Below are 21629 nucleotides of genomic sequence, written 5' to 3'. Positions count from 1 at the left end.
CCATTCCCCGAGACCGACAAACAGACCTGGTGGTGGAGTCAGCATACTCCTGTCCCCACAATGCACTTTCCAGGCCATCCCCCCAGTTCCATCACTCTCATTCCGTTCTTTTGAAGTCCACACCATCAGGCTTTTTCGTCCCCTCTCCCTCAGAGTAGCGGTCATATACCGGCCCCCAGGCTCACCCACCCACTTCCTTCACCACTTTTCAGCCTGGCTGCCGCACTTCATGTCCTCAGAACTACCAACCCTTATCCTGGGAGACTTCAACATCCCCATTAACAGCCCCACTTCCACATCTGCATCCCAGCTTCTATCACTAACCACTTCTCTAGGCCTCTCTCAGCTCTCAACCTCTGAAACACACAAAGACGGTAACACCCTGGACCTGGTTTTCGCCCGGCTCTGCTCAATCTCCTACCTAGATAACTCACCGCTTCCCCTCTCTGAACACAACATTCTCTCCTTTACACTCACAAATCCTCGCTCACCCCAGCACACTCCTACCTACCATTCAGTCAGAAATCTACAAGCCATTAACCCTCATACACTTTCAGACTCCCTACACTCATCACTGTCCCCAATCTCTTCTTTGTCCTGTCCTGATCTGGCTGTACATCACTTCAATGACACTCTTAGAAGCACCCTTGACCAAGTAGCTCCCCTCACCCTCAGAACCTCCAAACACAGAGTGAAACAGCCCTGGCTCACATCGCAAACCCGATTTCTCCAGCGATGCTCTAGGTGTGCTGAACGCTTATGGAGGAAAACACGGACACCAGAAGACTTCATACACTTCAAATTTATGTTAAGGACATATAACTCTGCCCTTCACCTCGCCAAACAGACCTACTTCACCACCCTGATCTCCTTACTATCCAACATCCCCAAGAAACTTTTTGACACCTTTCACTCCCTCCTCAGGCCAAAAGCACAAGCCCCTATCACAGACATTTGCGCTGATGACCTGGCCTCCCACTTTATAGAGAAAATAGACAATATCCGTCAGGAAATCCGCTCCCAATCACCAAGTTCAGTGACTCCCATCCCTCCCTGCATTTCCCCTGGCTCACTCTCCACATTTGCTCCCATCACAGAAGAAGAAGTCTCCAGGCTCCTCTCCTCTTCTCGTCCGACTACATGCACAACCGACCCCATTCCCTCACATCTCCTCCAGTCTCTCTCCCCAGTCGTCACAACTCACCTAACTACAATCTATAATCTCTCCCTCTCCTCTGGCATTTTCCCCTCCTCCTTCAAACACTCTATCATTACTCCATTACTAAAGAAACCCACCCTCGACCCATCCTGCACAAACAACTACAGACCAGTCTCCAATCTCCCCTTCATCTCTAAACTCTTGGAGCGCCTGATATACTCACGCCTTACCCGTTACCTCTCCACTCACTCCCTCCTAGACCCTTCACAGTCCGGTTTCCGCCCCCTACATTCGACAGAAAACTGCACTCATCAAAGTGACCAATGACCTTCTAACAGCAAAACGTAATGGTGACCACTCTCTGCTCATTCTTCTCGACCTTTCTGCACTGTTGACCATCCTCTCCTACTCTCTAGGCTCCAGTCACTAGGCATTAAGGACACTGCTCTTTCCTGGTTCTCCTCCTATCTTTCCGACCGCTCCTTCAGTGTTCTGTTTTCTGGCTCCACTTCATCTCCTCTTCCTCTCACTGTTGGGGTACCTCAGGGCTCAGTCCTTGGCCCCCTTCTCTTCTCTCTCTATACGGCCCCAATTGGACAGACCATCAGCAGATTTGGCTTTCAGTACCATCTTTATGCTGATGACAGACAACTGTACACATCATCCCCTGACCTTACCTCTGCTGTACTACAGAACGCCACTGACTGTCTGTCTGCAGTCTCCAACGTCATGTCTGCTCTCTATCTGAAACTCAACCTCTCCAAAACTGAACTTCTTCTGCTCCCACCATCTATTAACCTCCCTAAATCTGACATTTCCCTCTGTGGGTGGCACCATAATAACACCCCGACAGCAGGCGCGCTGTCTGGGTGTTATGTTCGACTCCGATCTCTCCTTCTCCTCCCATATGCAATCTCTTGCCCGCTCATGCCGCTTACACCTAAAGAACATCTCTAAAATCCGCCCTTTTCTCACCATGGAAACAACAAAAACTCTCACTGTCGCCCTGATCCACTCCCGCCTGGACTACTGTAATGCTCTATTAATTGGCCTCCCTCTCACTCGACTCTCCCCTCTCCAGTCTATCCTTAATGCAGCAGCCAGGGTTGTCCATCTGGCTAATCGTTACTCAGACGCGTCCGCTCTTCGCCAGTCGTTACACTGACTGCCAATTCATTACAGGGTACAATTCAAAGTACTTGTTCTCACCCACAAAGCTCTCCACAGTGCGGCACCCCCTTACATCTCCTCCCTCATTTCTGTCTATCGGCCTAACCGATCGCTGCGCTCTGCAAATGACTTTCGACTAACCTCTTCCCTTATCCGTACCTCCCACTCCCGACTCCAAGACTTCTCCCGTGCTGCGCCAATCCTCTGGAATGCTCTACCCCAAGATATTAGGACCATCCACAATTTGCATAGTTTTAGGCGCTCGCTCAAAACACATTTGTTCAGAGCGGCCTATCACGTTCAGTAATCAAAGTCATGTTATGTTTGTGTGTGTGTAGCCCATTCACTATCTCCATCTATCCCCCACCCCCTGAAGATGGCTGGACCATCATTGTAAATACATCATTGTAAATACAAACCTGTGCTTTGTATCTCCCCCACCTCATTGTAGATTGTAAGCTCCACAAGCAGGGTCGTCTTATTTCGCTTTAATTATTGTATTGTTAACGTTGTTACTTATGACTGTTGTGTTTCGAAACTGTTCAACTGTAAAGCGCTGTGGAATATGTTGGCGCTATATAAATAAAGATTATTATTATTATTATATTATTATAATATATAAAGCTCAAAGTGTGTATGTGTGTATGTGTGTGTGTGTGTGTGTATGTCCGGGATAGGCATCCGCACCGTCGCAGCTACAGCCACAAAATTTGGCACAGTCACACGTCTGGACCCCGAGAGCGTCCTAAGCTATGTTGTGAGGCGAAATTTTAACCCCGCGCGTTCCAATTCACCAAACAATTTTGCCCCTATCTACATCCTGGGGAAAAAGTGTGTGTGCGTCAAGCCCCGCCCCTCACTGTGATGTCATAATGCCCCTATTTGCATACTGAGGAAACAGTGTGTGTGTATCAAGCCCCACCCCTCATTATGATGTCACAATGGTTGCCATGGCGACGCTGATGTCATCATAGGTTGCAAGCCCCGCCACCGCTCATTATGATGTCATAATGGTTGACTATGGATTGGAGGATGTGTGATGGGTATATGGGCACGGGACTATGGGATGGAGGATGTGTGATGGGTATATGGGCACGGGACTATGAGATGGAGGATATGTATGATGGGTATATGGGCACGGGACTATGGGATGGAGGATATGTATGATGGGTATATGGGCACGGGACTATGAGATGAAGGATGTGTGATGGGTATATGGGCACTCGACTATGGGATGGTGAATATGTATGATGGGTATATGGGCATGGGACTATGGGATGGAGGATATGTATGATGGGTATATGGGCACGGGACTATGGGATGGAGAATATGTATGATGGGTATATGGGCACGGGACTATGAGATGAAGGATGTGTGATGGGTAGAGTTGAGCGACTTTTGTTTTTTTAGGGTCGCGTTTCGTTTCGTGAAACCCGACTTTTCCAAAAGTCGGGTCGAGCAAGATCGTCCGATTATAGGGAAAAGTCGGGGTCATCCCGAAACACGAAACCCAATGTAAGTCAATGGGGAATAAAAGTCGGCAGTGAGAGGAGGACAGGAAACACACCTACAGTGCCCATTTGAATGCCAAAAGCATCAATTCTTCTTACTTAAGCTTGTCAACCTTAATTAACTTCATAATACAAGTTACGCACTGAAAAATGGGGGTTATTTGGATAAAGTTGTGGGGGGGGAGGGCTGGCTGCAGGTTTTCATGTGCCCTGGGTGAAAGAGCGCCCCTTTAACACATACCACAACTCATCATGCTCCGATACGGCAGAGAAATAGCGGTATAGTACAATGAAAAATACCTCACTTTTTACATCTCATGACGAGGCCCATCTATTTCTCCATACAGAATCATTGGTCCCATATAATGTTTGAAACAGTATATGATGAGCTCCACATAATGCTACAGTATATGTTGGTCCCCATGGATGAAGCTCCACTGTCTTATGGGCCCAAATAATGCTCCAAACATAATGGGCCCCATTTCTAATGCTCTAGTGTATAATGGGCCCTGTAAATGCTGCTCCAGTGTCTGATGTCCACATTTGGAATGTTCCAGTGTATGGTGGGCCCCATCTATCATTCTCCAGAGTATAGTGCTCCCCAAAAATTGCTGTCCCAACATTGAAAACAATCAAATAAGTCTCCTCGCTAGGGAATCCATGTACTTGTCTGGACAGGTGCTGTAGCTTGCTTAACAGCTCGCCAGCCGTTCTCACGCCCAGTATGGATTACACGTGATTGCACAAAGGTGAGAAAGGGTACCGTATCCCTGGATAACATGTATGGATAGCGTACACATTAAAAATATATGTCTCAGGAGGCAGGCTCAGACGGTGTTAGGCCCAGTATGGATTGCACGTGATTGCACAAAGGTTAGAAAGGGTACCGTATCTCTGGATAACATGTATGGATAGCGTACACATTCAAAATATATGTCTATACAGCATGAGGCAGGCTCAGACGGTGTTAGGCCCAGTATGGATTGCATGTGATTGCACAAAGGTTAGAAAGGGTACCGTATCCCTGGATAACATGTATGGATAGCGTACACATTCAAAATATATGTCTCAGGAGGCAGGCTCAGACGGTGTCAGGCACAGTATGGATTTGACGGCCCAGATTACACAGCGGAGGAGCAGGGAGAGGTAAAGATTGCAAATGCTGGGGCCCTGCCCAAACAAGGGGGGCCCACTCGTGGGCGTCGGTACTGGCACTGGGCCCCTCATAGTACAGCGGTGTGTCTGACGGCGGGTGTGCACCACCACCGTCAGAGACACTTGATTGCACTATGAGGGACCCTGTGCCAGTGCCCGCGCCCAAGAGTCGGCCTACCCACCTGTCCAGGGCAACGGCACTCGCACGGTGTCGTGCGGTAGGTGGTGACCCCGGCCATGGGGGGGGAGGCAGCACAGTTAGGGAGTTTTAGAAAGTGGCATATGTTGATGTTGGACATTCAGCTGATGCAAAAGGCGAAATAGGTGAAGTACCAGGAAGAGGTGGACCAAAGCAAGCCATTTTTCTGTCACCCTATGTGTCATCAGGGGAAGGTGGGACAAAATCCTTGGAAACCCATGCGTGGTTCATTTTAATGAAGGTTAGATCATCCACATTTTGGGTTGACAGACGGGTCCTTTTTTCTGTCACTATTGATCCAGCTGCACTGAAGACTCTTTCCGATAGCACACTTGCAGCTGGGCAAGCGAGCTCCTGTAAGGCATATTGGGCCAATTCAGGCCAGGTGTCCAGTTTAGCGGCCCAATAGTCAAAGGGGAATGACCTGTGTGGGAGAACATCGATATGGGAGGAAAAGTAGTTTGTAACCATAGTTGACAACTGCTGCCTCCTGTCACTTTCCATCGATGCAGTATTACCAGTTGTGTGAGCGGTATTTGAAAAATCAGTCCACAACATTGTCATGAAACCCCTGTCTCCAACGCCACTTCTGCTGTGTGCACCACGAACACCTCTGCCAAGCTGCCCCCGGCCCGTACGGCTCGTGTGAGAACCATCACCGCTGCTGTGTGCTGGGAATGCCTCAAGCAACCGATTTACCAGAGTTGCTTGTTTATTAGCCAATATTAGGTCAAGGTTCTCCTGTGGCATGATGTTTTGTAATTTGCCTTTATAGCGTGGATCCAGGATGCTGGCCAACCAGTAGTCGTCATCGTTCATCATTTTGGCAATGCGGGGGTCCCTTTTTAGGATCCGCAAGGCATAATCTGACATGTGGGCCAATGTTCCCGGTGTCAATGATGCACTGCGAGTGCTGGTTGGTGGAGCACTTTCTGGCAAATCCACATCCCTCCAGTCACGCACAAACCCTGTACCAGACCTTGCCACGCCAACATTTTCACTTGCCCCACGAGATGCATCCTCCTCCCCTAAGTAATCATCCCCATCATCCTCCTCCTCCTCCTCTTCTTCCTCCACCTCGTCCAGGAGAGGTCCCTGAGCAGACAATGGCTGAATGTCATCAAGGATTCCCTCCTCCTCTTCCTCCTCATCAACATTGGCTGCAGACGCCTGATCCTTAAGGTGCGTCAAAGTTTGCATGAGCAGACGCATAGTGGGATGCTCATGCTTAGGATGGCGTCGTCTGCGCTTACCAGCCGTGTGCATTCCTCAAAACACTGAAGGACTTTACAAAGGTCTTTCAGCTTCGACCACTGCACACCTGTCAACTCCATGTCTGCTCTCAAAGTGCCTGGCCGTGTATCCTCCCACAAATGCATTATGGCCTGCCTCTGCTCACACAGCCGCTCCACCATGTGCAGGGTGGAGTTCCACCTTGTTGCAATGTCGATAATGAGGCGGTGGTTGGGAAGGTGGAGCAATCGCTGCAGCTTCTGCATACGAACGAAGTGTACAGGCGACCGGCGGATGTGCGCGCACAGTCTTCGCACCTTCTGGAGCAGGGCTGTTAACTCCGGATAATTTTTGAGGAAGCACTGCACCACCAGGTTCAAGGTGTGAGCCAAGCAAGGTATGTGGCTGAGTTTTGAAAGGGCTATGGCTGCCACAAAATTACGGCCGTTATCACTAACTACCTTGCCTGCCTCAAGATGTACACTGCCCAGCCATGACTCAGTTTGTCGCTTCAAGTACTCGGCCAGCACCTCGGCGGTGTGTCTGTCGCCCAAACACATCATCTGCAACACAGCCTGCTGACGCTTTCCACTAGCTGCTCGATAGGGGAGCACATCGTGTGCAACAGTGGCAGCTGCAGATGGAGTGCTCGTACGACTGCGCTCTGTGGACGAGCTGTCGCTTCTGGAGGAGGAGGAGGGTCGAACGCCTACAGCCAACTGTTTCCTATACCGTGGGCTAGGCAGCACTGTCCCACCACCGCTGTCCCCTGTGGACCCTGCATCCACCACATTAACCCAGTGCGCAGTGATGGACACGTAACGGCCCTGGCCATGCCGACTGGACCATGCATCAGTTTTGAGGTGCACCTTTCCGCTCACTGACTGCTTGAGTACATGGACAATGCGGTCTTTCACATGATGGTGGAGGGCTGGGATGGCTTTGCGAGAGAAGAAGTGGCGACTGGGTAGGTCATAGCGTGGTACTGCATAGGCCATGAGTTTGCGGAAAGCTGTGCTTTCCACCAACCGAAAGGGCATCATCTCAAACGAGATTAGTTTGGCAATGTGGGCGTTCAAACCCAGTGTACGCGGATGAGAGACTGAGTACTTTCTTGACCTACTCATAGTGTCTGGGAGGGTGAGCTGGACTTGAGAGCTGCATATGGTGGAAGTAGCGGTGGACAGGGCGGACTGAGAGAGGGTTGATGATGGTGATGGAGTTGGTGTTCTTTCTGATGGCCTAGAATCAGTCTTTCGTTGATATAACAGTGGGATTCCCTGACTGCTGTGGTCTTGCAATGACACCTCAACATTTGCTGCTGTGCTAACCGGTGGGCTTACAGTGGGGGAAACAATGTAGCGTTGCTGACTACCTTCGTTGTGATCAGTTGCACATGTGGCACTTGAGGTTTGGTGTTGTGTCCACGCTTGCAAGTGCATGCTGGTTAAATGTCTAAGCATGCAACTGGTATTCAAATTTTTCAGATTTTTCCCTCGGCTAAAGGTCTTTGCGCACTTCTTACAGATAACCTTGGCCTGATCATGAGGATTTTGTTCAAAAAAGTGCCACACTGCACTCTTCCTACTTTGGCAGACATTTTGCGGCCTAGCACGCTGTGATCTTTTGACCCTCTGGACAAGCTGTCCAGCAACTCTTTTGATGTTTGGAACCTGTCTTTGGAGTGCTCTGGGCCTGCCAGATAACAGCTGTTGCGATGTCGATGTCTGCTGTGGATGCTCCTCATCTGAGCTATTGGAAGCAGCACCCTCTTCCCCCAATGGATGCCAATCTGGGTCAACAACTGGGTCATCCATCACCTCCTCTTCTATGTCATGTGCACCTTCCTCTGTGTCACCGTGTATGGTGGTATAGTGTGCGGGAAGGGGCACCTGAGTCTCATCAGGGTCAGAATCTGGCTCTGTACACTGCGAGGACAATGTAGTGCTCTGAGTGAATGTACCAGCAGAATCATCCATCAGCGGCTGTGCATCAGTGCACTCCATGTTAGATTCATCTTGGCCTGGGTAATTCACCATTTCACTTGATAATCCAGGCATGGTATGTGAAAACAGCTCCATGGAGTAATCAGTAGTATGGCCTGCGCCATCCTTCAATCTTGGTTGGGGTGAAGGACACAAGAAAAGGTGTGGTTCATGAACATGAGCCTCCAATGACGACTCAGTGCCTTTACTTTTTACAACTGAAGAAGAGGAGGCGATAGAGCTGGAGGCTGAGTCAGCAATGTAAGACAAAACTTTTTCCTGATGCTCTGGCTTTAAAAGCGGTTTGCCAACTCCTAGAAAACTAAGCGTTCGAGGCCTTATGTAGCCAGATGATGACACAGGGTCAGCACCTCCTGCATTCGGTCCTATTTTGCTCTTGCCACTACCATCAGATCCACCACCAACACCATCATTACCAGCTGCCAACCCCCGCCCAATTCCACGGCCTCTTCCACCAGCCTTCCTCATTTTTGGTAGAAATGTAGACAAAATCCAACAAACTATATAGTAATGTAAAACAAGGTACAAGGTGTCTATAGGACAGGGGAGATTTTGAATTTCTGCACACACTTTTGGACACTGGACACTTTTGGATTGTGTGAGGCCCACTGATATCTGAGCGCTATGTGACAGGCTCGATGGCACAGCTGTGACAAAAGTGACTAGAGGATAAGGGAGATTTTGAATCTCTGCACACACTTTTGGACACTGGACACTTTTGGATTGTGTGAGGCCCAATGAATATCTGAGCGCTATGTGACAGGCTCGATGGCACAGCTGTGACAAAAGGGACTAGAGGATAAGGGAGATTTTGAATTTCTGCACACACTTGTGGACAGTGGACACTTTTGGATTGTGTGAGGCCCACTGATATCTGAGCGCTATGTGACAGGCTCGATGGCACAGCTGTGACAAAAGTGACTAGAGGATAAGGGAGATTTTGAATCTCTGCACACACTTTTGGACACTGGACACTTTTGGATTGTGTGAGGCCCAATGAATATCTGAGCGCTATGTGACAGGCTCGATGGCACAGCTGTGACAAAAGTGACTAGAGGATAAGGGAGATTTTGAATCTCTGCACACACTTTTGGACACTGGACACTTTTGGATTGTGTGAGGCCCACTGATATCTGAGCGCTATGTGACAGGCTCGATGGCACAGCTGTGACAAAAGTGACTAGAGGATAAGGGAGATTTTGAATCTCTGCACACACTTTTGGACACTGGACACTTTTGGATTGTGTGAGGCCCAATGAATATCTGAGCGCTATGTGACAGGCTCGATGGCACAGCTGTGACAAAAGTGACTAGAGGATAAGGGAGATTTTGAATTTCTGCACACACTTGTGGACAGTGGACACTTTTGGATTGTGTGAGGCCCACTGATATCTGAGCGCTATGTGACAGGCTCGATGGCACAGCTGTGACAAAAGTGACTAGAGGATAAGGGAGATTTTGAATCTCTGCACACACTTTTGGACACTGGACACTTTTGGATTGTGTGAGGCCCACTGATATCTGAGCGCTATGTGACAGGCTCGATGGCACAGCTGTGACAAAAGTGACTAGAGGATAAGGGAGATTTTGAATCTCTGCACACACTTTTGGACACTGGACACTTTTGGATTGTGTGAGGCCCAATGAATATCTGAGCGCTATGTGACAGGCTCGATGGCACAGCTGTGACAAAAGGGACTAGAGGATAAGGGAGATTTTGAATTTCTGCACACACTTGTGGACAGTGGACACTTTTGGATTGTGTGAGGCCCACTGATATCTGAGCGCTATGTGACAGGCTCGATGGCACAGCTGTGACAAAAGTGACTAGAGGATAAGGGAGATTTTGAATCTCTGCACACACTTTTGGACACTGGACACTTTTGGATTGTGTGAGGCCCAATGAATATCTGAGCGCTATGTGACAGGCTCGATGGCACAGCTGTGACAAAAGTGACTAGAGGATAAGGGAGATTTTGAATCTCTGCACACACTTTTGGACACTGGACACTTTTGGATTGTGTGAGGCCCACTGATATCTGAGCGCTATGTGACAGGCTCGATGGCACAGCTGTGACAAAAGTGACTAGAGGATAAGGGAGATTTTGAATCTCTGCACACACTTTTGGACACTGGACACTTTTGGATTGTGTGAGGCCCAATGAATATCTGAGCGCTATGTGACAGGCTCGATGGCACAGCTGTGACAAAAGTGACTAGAGGATAAGGGAGATTTTGAATTTCTGCACACACTTGTGGACAGTGGACACTTTTGGATTGTGTGAGGCCCACTGATATCTGAGCGCTATGTGACAGGCTCGATGGCACAGCTGTGACAAAAGTGACTAGAGGATAAGGGAGATTTTGAATCTCTGCACACACTTTTGGACACTGGACACTTTTGGATTGTGTGAGGCCCAATGAATATCTGAGCGCTATGTGACAGGCTCGATGGCACAGCTGTGACAAAAGTGACTAGAGGATAAGGGAGATTTTGAATTTCTGCACACACTTGTGGACAGTGGACACTTTTGGATTGTGTGAGGCCCACTGATATCTGAGCGCTATGTGACAGGCTCGATGGCACAGCTGTGACAAAAGTGACTAGAGGATAAGGGAGATTTTGAATCTCTGCACACACTTTTGGACACTGGACACTTTTGGATTGTGTGAGGCCCAATGAATATCTGAGCGCTATGTGACAGGCTCGATGGCACAGCTGTGACAAAAGTGACTAGAGGATAAGGGAGATTTTGAATTTCTGCACACACTTGTGGACAGTGGACACTTTTGGATTGTGTGAGGCCCACTGATATCTGAGCGCTATGTGACAGGCTCGATGGCACAGCTGTGACAAAAGTGACTAGAGGATAAGGGAGATTTTGAATCTCTGCACACACTTTTGGACACTGGACACTTTTGGATTGTGTGAGGCCCAATGAATATCTGAGCGCTATGTGACAGGCTCGATGGCACAGCTGTGACAAAAGTGACTAGAGGATAAGGGAGATTTTGAATTTCTGCACACACTTTTGGACACTGGACACTTTTGGATTGTGTGAGGCCCACTGATATCTGAGCGCTATGTGACAGGCTCAATGGCACAGCTGTGACAAAAGTGACTAGAGGATAAGGGAGATTTTGAATCTCTGCACACACTTTTGGATACTGGACACTTTTGGATTGTGTGAGGCCCAATGAATATCTGAGCGCTATGTGACAGGCTCGATGGCACAGCTGTGACAAAAGTGACTAGAGGATAAGGGAGATTTTGAATTTCTGCACACACTTGTGGACAGTGGACACTTTTGGATTGTGTGAGGCCCACTGATATCTGAGCGCTATGTGACAGGCTCGATGGCACAGCTGTGACAAAAGTGACTAGAGGATAAGGGAGATTGGATTGCTTTTAAAAAAGCAGTTTGCGGAGCAGTTGGTAAACAGCAATGCAGGAATGTCAGGAAGCCTTAGAAGGCAGCCCAACAACCAACACCACTGATACACCACTATATAGCCTCCCCTTGCCCTGCACACACAGTGACTGGTGTGTTGTGCAGGCCAAATCGCTAGCAGCAGAAGCAGTTTTTTTGTCTTCTTCCCTGCCTAACGCTCTCCCTACAGAATCAGCAGCAACCTCTCCCTATACTAAGATCGGCAGAAGTAAGATGGCGGTCGGCGTGCACGCCCTTTTATACCCCCTGTGACGCCCACCAAAGCAAGCCAATCACTTGCATGCCCTTCTGAAAGATGGTGGTGACCCGTGCCTATGTCACCACGTTGCCCACAGTGTCCGTGGATCCTGATTGGCTGAAAAAGAGCGCAAAACAAACTTTTGAAACGCGACTTTGGCGCGTAAGTCGCCGACCTCGTGGCCGACCTCATCCTAGGGTCGGCGACTTTTGAATTTTTTCGACCCGTTTCGCTCAACTCTAGTGATGGGTATATGGGCATGGGACTATGAGATGGAGGATATGTATGATGGGTATATGGGCACGGGATTATGGGATGGAGGATATGTATGATGGGTATATGGGCACGGGACTATGAGATGAATGATGTGTGATGGGTATATGGGCATGGGACTATGAGATGGAGGATATGTATGATGGGTATATGGGCACGGGACTATGGGATGGAGGATATGTATGACGGTATATGGGCACGGGACTATGGGATGGAGGATATGTATGATGGGTATATGGGCACGGGACTATGAGATGAAGGATGTGTGATGGGTATATGGGCACTCGACTATGGGATGGTGAATATGTATGATGGGTATATGGGCACGGGACTATGGGATGGAGAATATGTATGATGGGTATATGGGCATGGGACTATGGGATGGAGAATATGTATGATGGGTATATGGACACTCGACTATGGGATGGAGGATATATGATGGGTATATGGGCACGGGACTATGGGATGGAGGATATGTATGATGAGTATATGGGCATGGGACTATGGGATGGAGAATATGTATGATGGGTATATGGACATGGGACTATGGGATGGAGGATGTGTGATGGGTATATGGGCACTCGACTATGGGATGGAGGATATGTGTCATGGTCACGCGTGTCTGGACGCAGATGTTACCACAAGGCGAACCCATAACACACGTGACCCTGGATACAGCGCCTCCAGTGGCGAATTTAAATAATAATGCGTGCAGATGGATACACCGCCTCCACCTGGCGAATTTAGGTATTACACGTTAATATAAATTCTGGAAACCCCGCCTCCTGTCTGGCGGATTTAAATAATAAAAGGGGGAACCTGGGAAACATTAACAATGGTGGGCCCTGCGATAGGGAATAGGGAAGTGGAGACCTCCTGAGCTCCCCTGAGCCAGTGTCCCTGCACTCCTAACGTTCCCTATACAGGCTCCGCACCTGTCGCCGCACGCGAACCTTAAACCCTTGCTCGCCCTGACCCTAAACCCTCACTAGGGAATTGGGCGGTGCGGAGACTAATCCCACCACTGCACTAATAACACACATGAGGGAAAGAGACAATACAGGGGGACACCACTTAGCTTTATGCTCTGTGCTTATGCTCCTGCAACAGAGCCCTCCACCTGCGTGCGTCTTCTCCTCCACCCGGATCCATCACCATAACAGGATCCTTCACCATAGTGCAGCCTTGGAGCAGAGTCCACCACCAGTTGCTGCTGCTTAGTAACAGAGTCCCAGAGATGAGTTCAGCTTCTGCCACGAAGTCAAGCATGCTTGAGTCCAGCTCAGCAGCCAAGTCTCACATGGTGAGTGCCACTCTCCATAGTCGCCACTCCACCAGTCCATGCAGACACTTCCCGCCGACACCATCACTGCGACCCCACCACGCCATGCCAGCCCTTCGTCCAGACACCATAGCTGACACACGTCCCCCCTGGCTAAGCTGCGCAGGACTCCTCCTCAGCTCCATCCTTCCACCAGGCTCTCACCAACTCAGAATCAATGAATGAAAGAATCAATGAATGAATATCACCAGCAGTGATTGCACACCCTGAGACTCATTTGTAGAGCCCCACACCTGAATTATAATTACAGAGAACTTTAAACTGAAAACCTAAGGTGCGATACCACTAACCACCACCGGGGACAGTCAAGTCACCTTGGCAACTTGCCCAAAGGAAAAAAAAGTCCACTCTGTGCTTTTAAAACTGTCAGATCACTTCAGATCATGACAATATGTATGATGGGTATATGGGCACGGGCCTATGGGATCGTGGATATGTATGATGGGTATATGGGCATGGGACTATGGGATGGAGGATAATTATAATTTGTTATAACTAACCACAGTTAGTTACTATGCCCGGGCAGCACCGGGCTCTTCAGCTATTAGATATATATATCTATCTCTCTAATATATAAAGCTCAATGTGGGTGTGTGTGTGTATGTGTGTGTGTATGTCCGGGATACGCATCTGCACCGTCGCAGCTACAGCCACAAAATTTGGCACAGTCACACGTCTGGACCCCAAGAGCGTCCTAGGCTATGTTGTGAGGCGAAATTTTAACCCCACGCGTTCCAATTCACCAAACAATTTTGCCCCTATCTACATAATGGGGAAGCAGTGTGTGCATATCAAGCCCCGCCCTTCATTATGATGTCATAATGGTTGCCATGGCGATGCTGATGTCATCATAGGTTGCAAGCCCCGCCGCTCAGTATGATGTCATAATGGTTGACTATGGGATGGAGGATGTGTGATGGGTATATGGGTACTGGACTATGGAATGGCGGATATGTATGATGGCTTTATGGGCACTGGACTATGGGATCGTGGATATGTATGATGGGTATATGGGCACGGGACTATGGGATGGAGGATAATTATAATTTGCTATAACTAACCACAGTTAGTTACTATGCCCGGGCAGCGCCGGGCTCTTTAGCTAGTACTGTATATAGGGAAAAAGTATTTAGTCAGCCACCAATTGTGCAAGTTCTCAGCACATATGTCAGCACATTTTCTATGTACAGTATGTGGTAGTGGTATTTCTTTGTGCACTACATGGCGGCATTATTTGTTAGTACTGTTGAGCATTATTTTTTCTATGAGCAGCATAGGAGGGAAATACATAATACATCTCAGGACATTCTTTATGGATATATCGTAGTGATATTTGAATATATAGTATAGGTCATAATTCTTTCTGTGTAGATGGTATTTGTGTACACCATATGGCAGCTTTATTATTGAGTACTGTATTGTGTCATAATATGTGCAAAGTATGATAGCGTTATGCATTAGTTATGGTATGCTGATACATGTGTTACAGTGTATGGCAGTATTATTTATGCATCCTATTATGTAATATAATTAGTATTATTTGTGTGCTTTATTTTGTTGTCCATTTTACTTTTTGTAAAAAGTTTGCAAAAATATTGTCCAACTGTGTAAAAAATTACCCATTCCTTAGTGCATCATGTCTCGGGGCTGTTCTACAAGACAATCTGGAAAATTCCAATGAGGTGAATACTTTTCACTTTCGTAGTATCTGCAGCACTTTGGGTAATGGCATAAGAATCAATGCAGACAGCATGAATGTAGAAAAGAGAGGAAAGATAAATCTACTCAAATATTGATTCTACAGATCGATCTTTTCCTTTTATTTTACAAAAATATTTTGACTACATTTTGACATTTACACCAAATTTCTCCAGACACGGAGTAAATAATGATCAGAAGTTAATATTCCAATAGCGTCCTGGGCAGAGAGGCGGCCATCGGGCATCCCGTAATTCACAGACTGCTCCCAGGAGAGCTGTGGGAGAAGCGAGCCGGCCTATCACCCTTCAGGTTCTGCTGGCGTGAATCATAGATTTACATTGTGAGATCCTGAACAAAGCGTTTCCCTCCATGCGATTCCGCAGGATGGAACTTCTCTTATCGACTCATTTTCTTCAGCCTCTAAAATATTTAATAAAGAACACAAACAGTCTGCCGCGAGAGGGATTAATCACCGGCAGCAATCAGTCTACGATGGAACAATTACTCCCTGTGATCCGTGTTTTCAGAGTCTGTGAAATCCTCGCCCATCACAGATTCACATCAGACAAATCCAAAAAAAAGTTTTGTTAAAATTTTTTGCCCCAAATGTCCAACGCAATTTTGGGGCTGAAAATGCAATGTACACAGAGTTTATTTTGCTCACATTTTCTGAATTAGAAAAGAAGATGTGTCAGAGACCACACAGGGTCGGGGGACAATCATCGGGGTGATTAATACAATGATACAATGTTTAGATAATTTTTTAATTACTACATCATTACCTTCTGTTAGTCAACCAGTTGACCCTTGGTCGGGAGTCCCGGAATCACCTCCCTCTTGTTGCCTATTTATGACGGACTTTTTACAGAGGGTCAAGATGGAAAGCTCGAACATGGGGCCGTTACTCAACACAAAGACGACAAGGATATTGACTACTGCCAGGTATGACGGGACATATTTGATATTGATGGCAATGTCCCGGAAATTGTAAAGGACTTCAAGCTCTTTGGATCAGTGATCACTAGTGTTGAGCGATACCTTCCGATATCGGGAAATATCGGATTGGATCAGACCGATACCCCAAAGATATCGGATATCGCCGTTTCCGATACCGGAAACCAATGCAAGTCAATGGGACACCAACATCGGAATAAAAATAAACCCTTTCTTTCCTTGTAGGCTAATTCTACATGAAGGAAAACAACTAAGAATAATGTAGAATGTATTGGGGGAGGTGGAGGAGACATTAAAGCCATAGAGGTTTAGCCCAATCAAATGGAATAGCAGGAATTAAATTTTTTCTAAGATGTTCGGAGTTACAAAGATATTTTTAAGCTTTTTTATATTTTGCCAGATATTTATGTTTCACTACTTCCATGCTCTTCACCTTCTTTTTTACTTCTCCCACACTTTCTCCTTCATCATCTTCAGCAGCAGCATCTTCTTCATGAATTTCTTCTTCACCTTATTCATCTTCTTCTTCTTCTTCTTCACCTTCTTCCTATTATTCTTTTTTTTTACATTCTTCATATTCTTCTTATTCAACTATTATTCTTCTTCATATTCTACTTCTTCATCATATTCTTATTTGTGACAGGCATTCCTGTAGTTGTTATCTATAAAAGTTTGAAGATTACACCTTCCGTTCTACCTGTCACAAAAGATTTACAACAGGATTTGTCCGCGTTCAGTTTTGCCTGCAGCAGCAGGTGTTTTCCAGGGGCACCACGAGGAGGAACGGACTCACCCCCATATACTGCTTAGTTTTCTTCTGCTTATAATTTAGATAATATCTTTTGCTCTGATTTTTAGTCTTATGCTTAATGTTCTTCTGCTTTTTGTTCTGCAGCTTCTTGTTCTTCTGCTTCTTGGTCTCCTGTCACTTGTTTTTCTGTATCTTGGTGGTTGTCATCTTGTTCTTTGTCCTCTTGGTCATCTTCTTCAGGGTCATCTTCTTGGTCTTCTTCGGGGTGGTCTTCAGGGTTGTCGTCTCCAGGGTCAACGTTTTCGGGGTCGTCTTCTTCGGGGTGGTCTTCAGGGTCGTCGTCTTTAGGGTCATCGTCAGGAAGATCCAGAGTGATTACCAAAAACCATTTCAAAAAGCTTGAACTTGGAAATGTAGCAGTACAAGAAGGCTGAGGAACTGCTGAGAACCAGCTGACGGTACTGGAACCTGGATGGGTAGCCGAAGGTACAAGAGCCAATGGAACTACCAAGGACCAACTGATGGTACTGGAACCCCTTTTACTAAGCAGGAGGCACCTGTGCCAGAAAGCACTACCAAGGACCAGCAGATGTTGGTGGAACTTGGATACCGAGAAGGAGGCACCTAAGCCAAAGTCTCTGCCTGGAGCCAGCTGACATTACTGGGACCCAGGGGGACATATTCAAGATTGACTTCCAAAGAACCAGCTAATGGTACTGGAACTCAGATAGGCAGCAGAAGGTACACATGAAAAAAAAGTTGCAAGGCCGCGAGCCGGCCGGAGTTACCGAAACCCACAGTCCTACAGGGGGTGATTGTCCTATTGGCACTATGGAAGCCACCTTTATTGCCAGATCCCGCAGCCCACATAGGAAGTACCTAAACTGCAGGCCCCATAGAGTCGGCTAACCCGACTGCAACACGACAGGACAACGTATTGGAGGCAAAGTGACGTTGACACTACCCGGAAACAGCTGGCGTGCTGGAACCAGGCTGGGCAGGAGGGAGTACCCGTGCCAAAGACACTTCTGAGCAGCAACTGGCGGTGTTGGAGTCCAGAAATTACAGGAGAAACAGAGTGTAGCCAGAGGCCTGATTGGAGCAAGTTTAATATCTGTAGTGGTGTGAATGTGGACAGAGCAGGAGAAATTGCCAGACACACACCAGGGGATCAGCTGACGTTACTGAACCCCAATAACACTGGAGCATGTGTTGACTGTGCAGACGGCACTTCTGAGCAGCAATTGGCGGTGTTGGAGCCCAGGGATTACAGTTCAGGTGGTAGAAACATGTACACAACAGTAGACCTGGATACTGTTGCCAACCAATTATTTAATCTGGAAGAGGACTGGCAAATTCAGGCGAGATCCAGGTTCATTTTCAGAAAAGTAAGCCGGTCAACGTTATCAGAGGATAGTCGCATGTGACGGTCTGTTAGTACACCACCTGCGGCACTAAAGATGCATTCCGACAATACACTAGCAGCAGGGCAAGCCAGCACCTCCAATGCATACTGGCTAAGTTCTGGCCATGTATCCAGCTTAGAGACCCAAAACTTGAAGGGGGAAGAGCCGTTTGGGAGAACACTGAGAGGTCAAGACATGTAGTCTGTCACCATCTGACGGAAACGTTGCCTCCTGCTGACTGGAGCTGTCTGTGATGGTGTAGACATTTGTGGTGGGGACACAACACTTTGCCACATTTGGGCCATATTTGTCTTGCCTTTTGCTGAGGCACTGCTTCTGTTCCCTCTTTGTGCAGAGCTTCCTTCACTGCCTCGACGCACTGAGCTGCTTTGTAAAGTACTAGCAGCACTGCTCTCGGGTGGAATGGAGAACATGATGGAATGCACCAGTGTGTCTTGGTACTCACACATTTTACGCTCCCAGTTCAACGATGTTATGAAGCTTTGTAAGTTGTCCCGGTAGCGAGGATCTAGGAGGGTGTACACCCAATAATCAGCCATGTTGAGAATGTGGGCGATGCAGCAGTCGTTTCTCAGGCACTGCAGCATGAAATCAACCATGTGCTGCAGACTGCCAACTGGCGAAGAAACGCTGTCCCCTGCTTGAGGCGTCATCTCTGCCTGCTCTGCATCACCCCACCCTCGCTCTACATACTGACTACTAGAGCATTGTGTACCTCCCTCCTCTGGACTGATGTCTTCCTCCTCCATTGACTCCTCCTCATCCTCCTCACAAAGTGTCCCCTGCCTAGGCCTTTGTGAGGAACCACGTTGCGCAGACTGTCCAGAAGCAGATGGCATTTGTGACTCCTCATCCTCCACCTCTTCCACAACCTCCTCCCTTAGTGCTTGCAGTGTTTTTTCATGTAGGCAGATAAGGGGGACAGTCATGCTGACTAGTGCATCATCTGCACTCGCCATCCGCGTGGAATCATCAAAGGCATGCAAAATGTGGCAGATGTCCTTCATTGAGGCCCACTCAGCGGTGGTGAAGTGTGAATGGCGCGCAGTGCGACTTGTTTGCGCCTGATGCAGCTGGTACTCCATTACTGCTGCCTGTGGCTCACATAACCTCTCCAGCATATGTAATGTTGAATTCCACCTGGTGGGTAGGTCACATATGATGCGATGTTCCGGAAGGTGGAATCGACGCTGCAGAGCTGCAATGCGCGATCTTGCTATGCTGGAACACCGCAAGTGAGCGCACTCTATGCAGACCTTGTGCAGCAGTGCATCAAGATCCGGATAGTCCCTCAGAAAGCTCTGCACGACCAAGTTCAGCACATGTGCCAGACATGGGATGTGAGTGAGGTTGCCTAGGCCAAGAGCTGCCACCAGATTTCGGCCATTGTCACACACTACCAAGCCTGGCTGGAGATTCGCTGGCACAAACCACACGTCGCTCTCCTGCTTGATGGCATTCCAGAGCTCCTGCGCTGTGTGGCTTCGATTCCCCAAAGAAATTAATTTCAATATGGCCTGTAGACGTTTGGCCACAGCTGTGCTCATATCGGTCGTAACAGGTAAGTGTTCACGGGTCCATGTGGAGGTAGACTGTGACGGCTCCTGCAGCGCTGATTCAGAGGAACTGGAGTATGAGGATGAGTCAATGTGTACAGACTGGATTCCTGCAATCCTTGGAGTTGGCAGAACACATACAGCGCCACTCTCAAGATCTGTGCCCGACTCCACAACATTTACCCAATGAGCAGTGAGGGAAAGAAATCGTCCCTGTCCATGGTTACTGGTCCACGCATCGGTGGTCAGGTGGACCTTGCTACTGACGGCGTTTAGTAGCACATGTTTAATTTTTCCCTCCACATGCTTTTGCAGGACAGGGACGGTTGCCTGCTGAAATAAAAGCGGCTGGGCACGGTGTATTGTGGGACTGCCAATGCCATGAACTTCCGGAAAGTGTCAGTCTCCACCAGCCTGAATGACAGCATTTCAAGGGAATGGTTTGCCGAGTATGGGCGCCTTTTCTCCCGTGCCTGTGCTACCGATGGCTGTAGAGTGGCCTGGGAGTGTGAGGATGACAGGGAACGTGGTGCTGTGGGTGGAATGACACTGTGTCTCTGTGCAACAGTGCCAGAGGTTCTTCCATGGCGATCCTGTGAGGAAGCCGAACCAGCAGTGTGTGAGCTGGAGGAAGAGGCTACAACATGAGCTGAAGAGGTGCTAGGTGGCGCTGTAGGTTGGCCTACGTCTTCAGTGTGTCTTTGTAACTCCACCACGTGCTTGGTCCGCACATGTTTCCACATATTTGTGGTATTGAGGTTGCTGACACTTTTCCCTCTTTTCACTTTCTGATTAAACAGCTTGCATTTGACAAAGCAAATGTCATCTGCAACTGTGTCAAAAAAGGACCAGGCACTGCAAGTCTTGGGAGCGCCTGTTTTGGGTTTTGGAAGAGGAATGCTCCTAATGGGTGCCGAAGTGGAGGCTACAGGCAACCAAGTCTGCCCCCTCCCTCTCCCTCCGGTTTTGGCCGTTCGGGGAATCTCTTCCTCATAGCTGCTCCCACCACCTTCCTGTACCTCACTCCACGTCAAGGAACTCATCATCTACACTACCCTTTTCAAACGACTGCTTCTCCTGGGTAGTCTCGACAGCACAGTACGCACCAGAAAGTGGCACCTGAGTCTCATCATCAGATGCGTACTGAGGTGTGCTGACCATAGGCACTGGCCCACCCGCCTCTTCAGATTCAGAGAGACAAAGTTGTTGCACATCACTGCATACTCCCTCTTCTTCAAATTCTCGAATGCTGCTTGGCTGGCCCCCTCTTTCCAAGCCAACAGATTCAGAGAACAGAAGTAGAGATGGCTCCTGTCCAGGGCTCTCTGACTGCCTGGGCAATTTGGCAGGTGGTGAAGAGACAGATGAGTGCTCTTCAGTGCTCTCGACCTGAGAGGATCTGGAACTAATTGAAGTTGATGCGTTAGCTGCCATCCATCCAACAACGGCTTCAGTTTCTTCGTCAGGCAGCAGTGGGGTACGGTGAGGTCCTACAAAGCTGC

This window comes from Dendrobates tinctorius, unplaced genomic scaffold (assembly GCF_039654945.1).
Source record: "Dendrobates tinctorius isolate UK_male_01 unplaced genomic scaffold, ASM3965494v1 ptg000232l, whole genome shotgun sequence".
Lineage (NCBI taxonomy): Eukaryota > Metazoa > Chordata > Amphibia > Anura > Dendrobatidae > Dendrobates > Dendrobates tinctorius.
The sequence above is the reverse complement of the archived record's forward strand: the minus strand, read 5'-3'. Positions refer to the sequence as shown.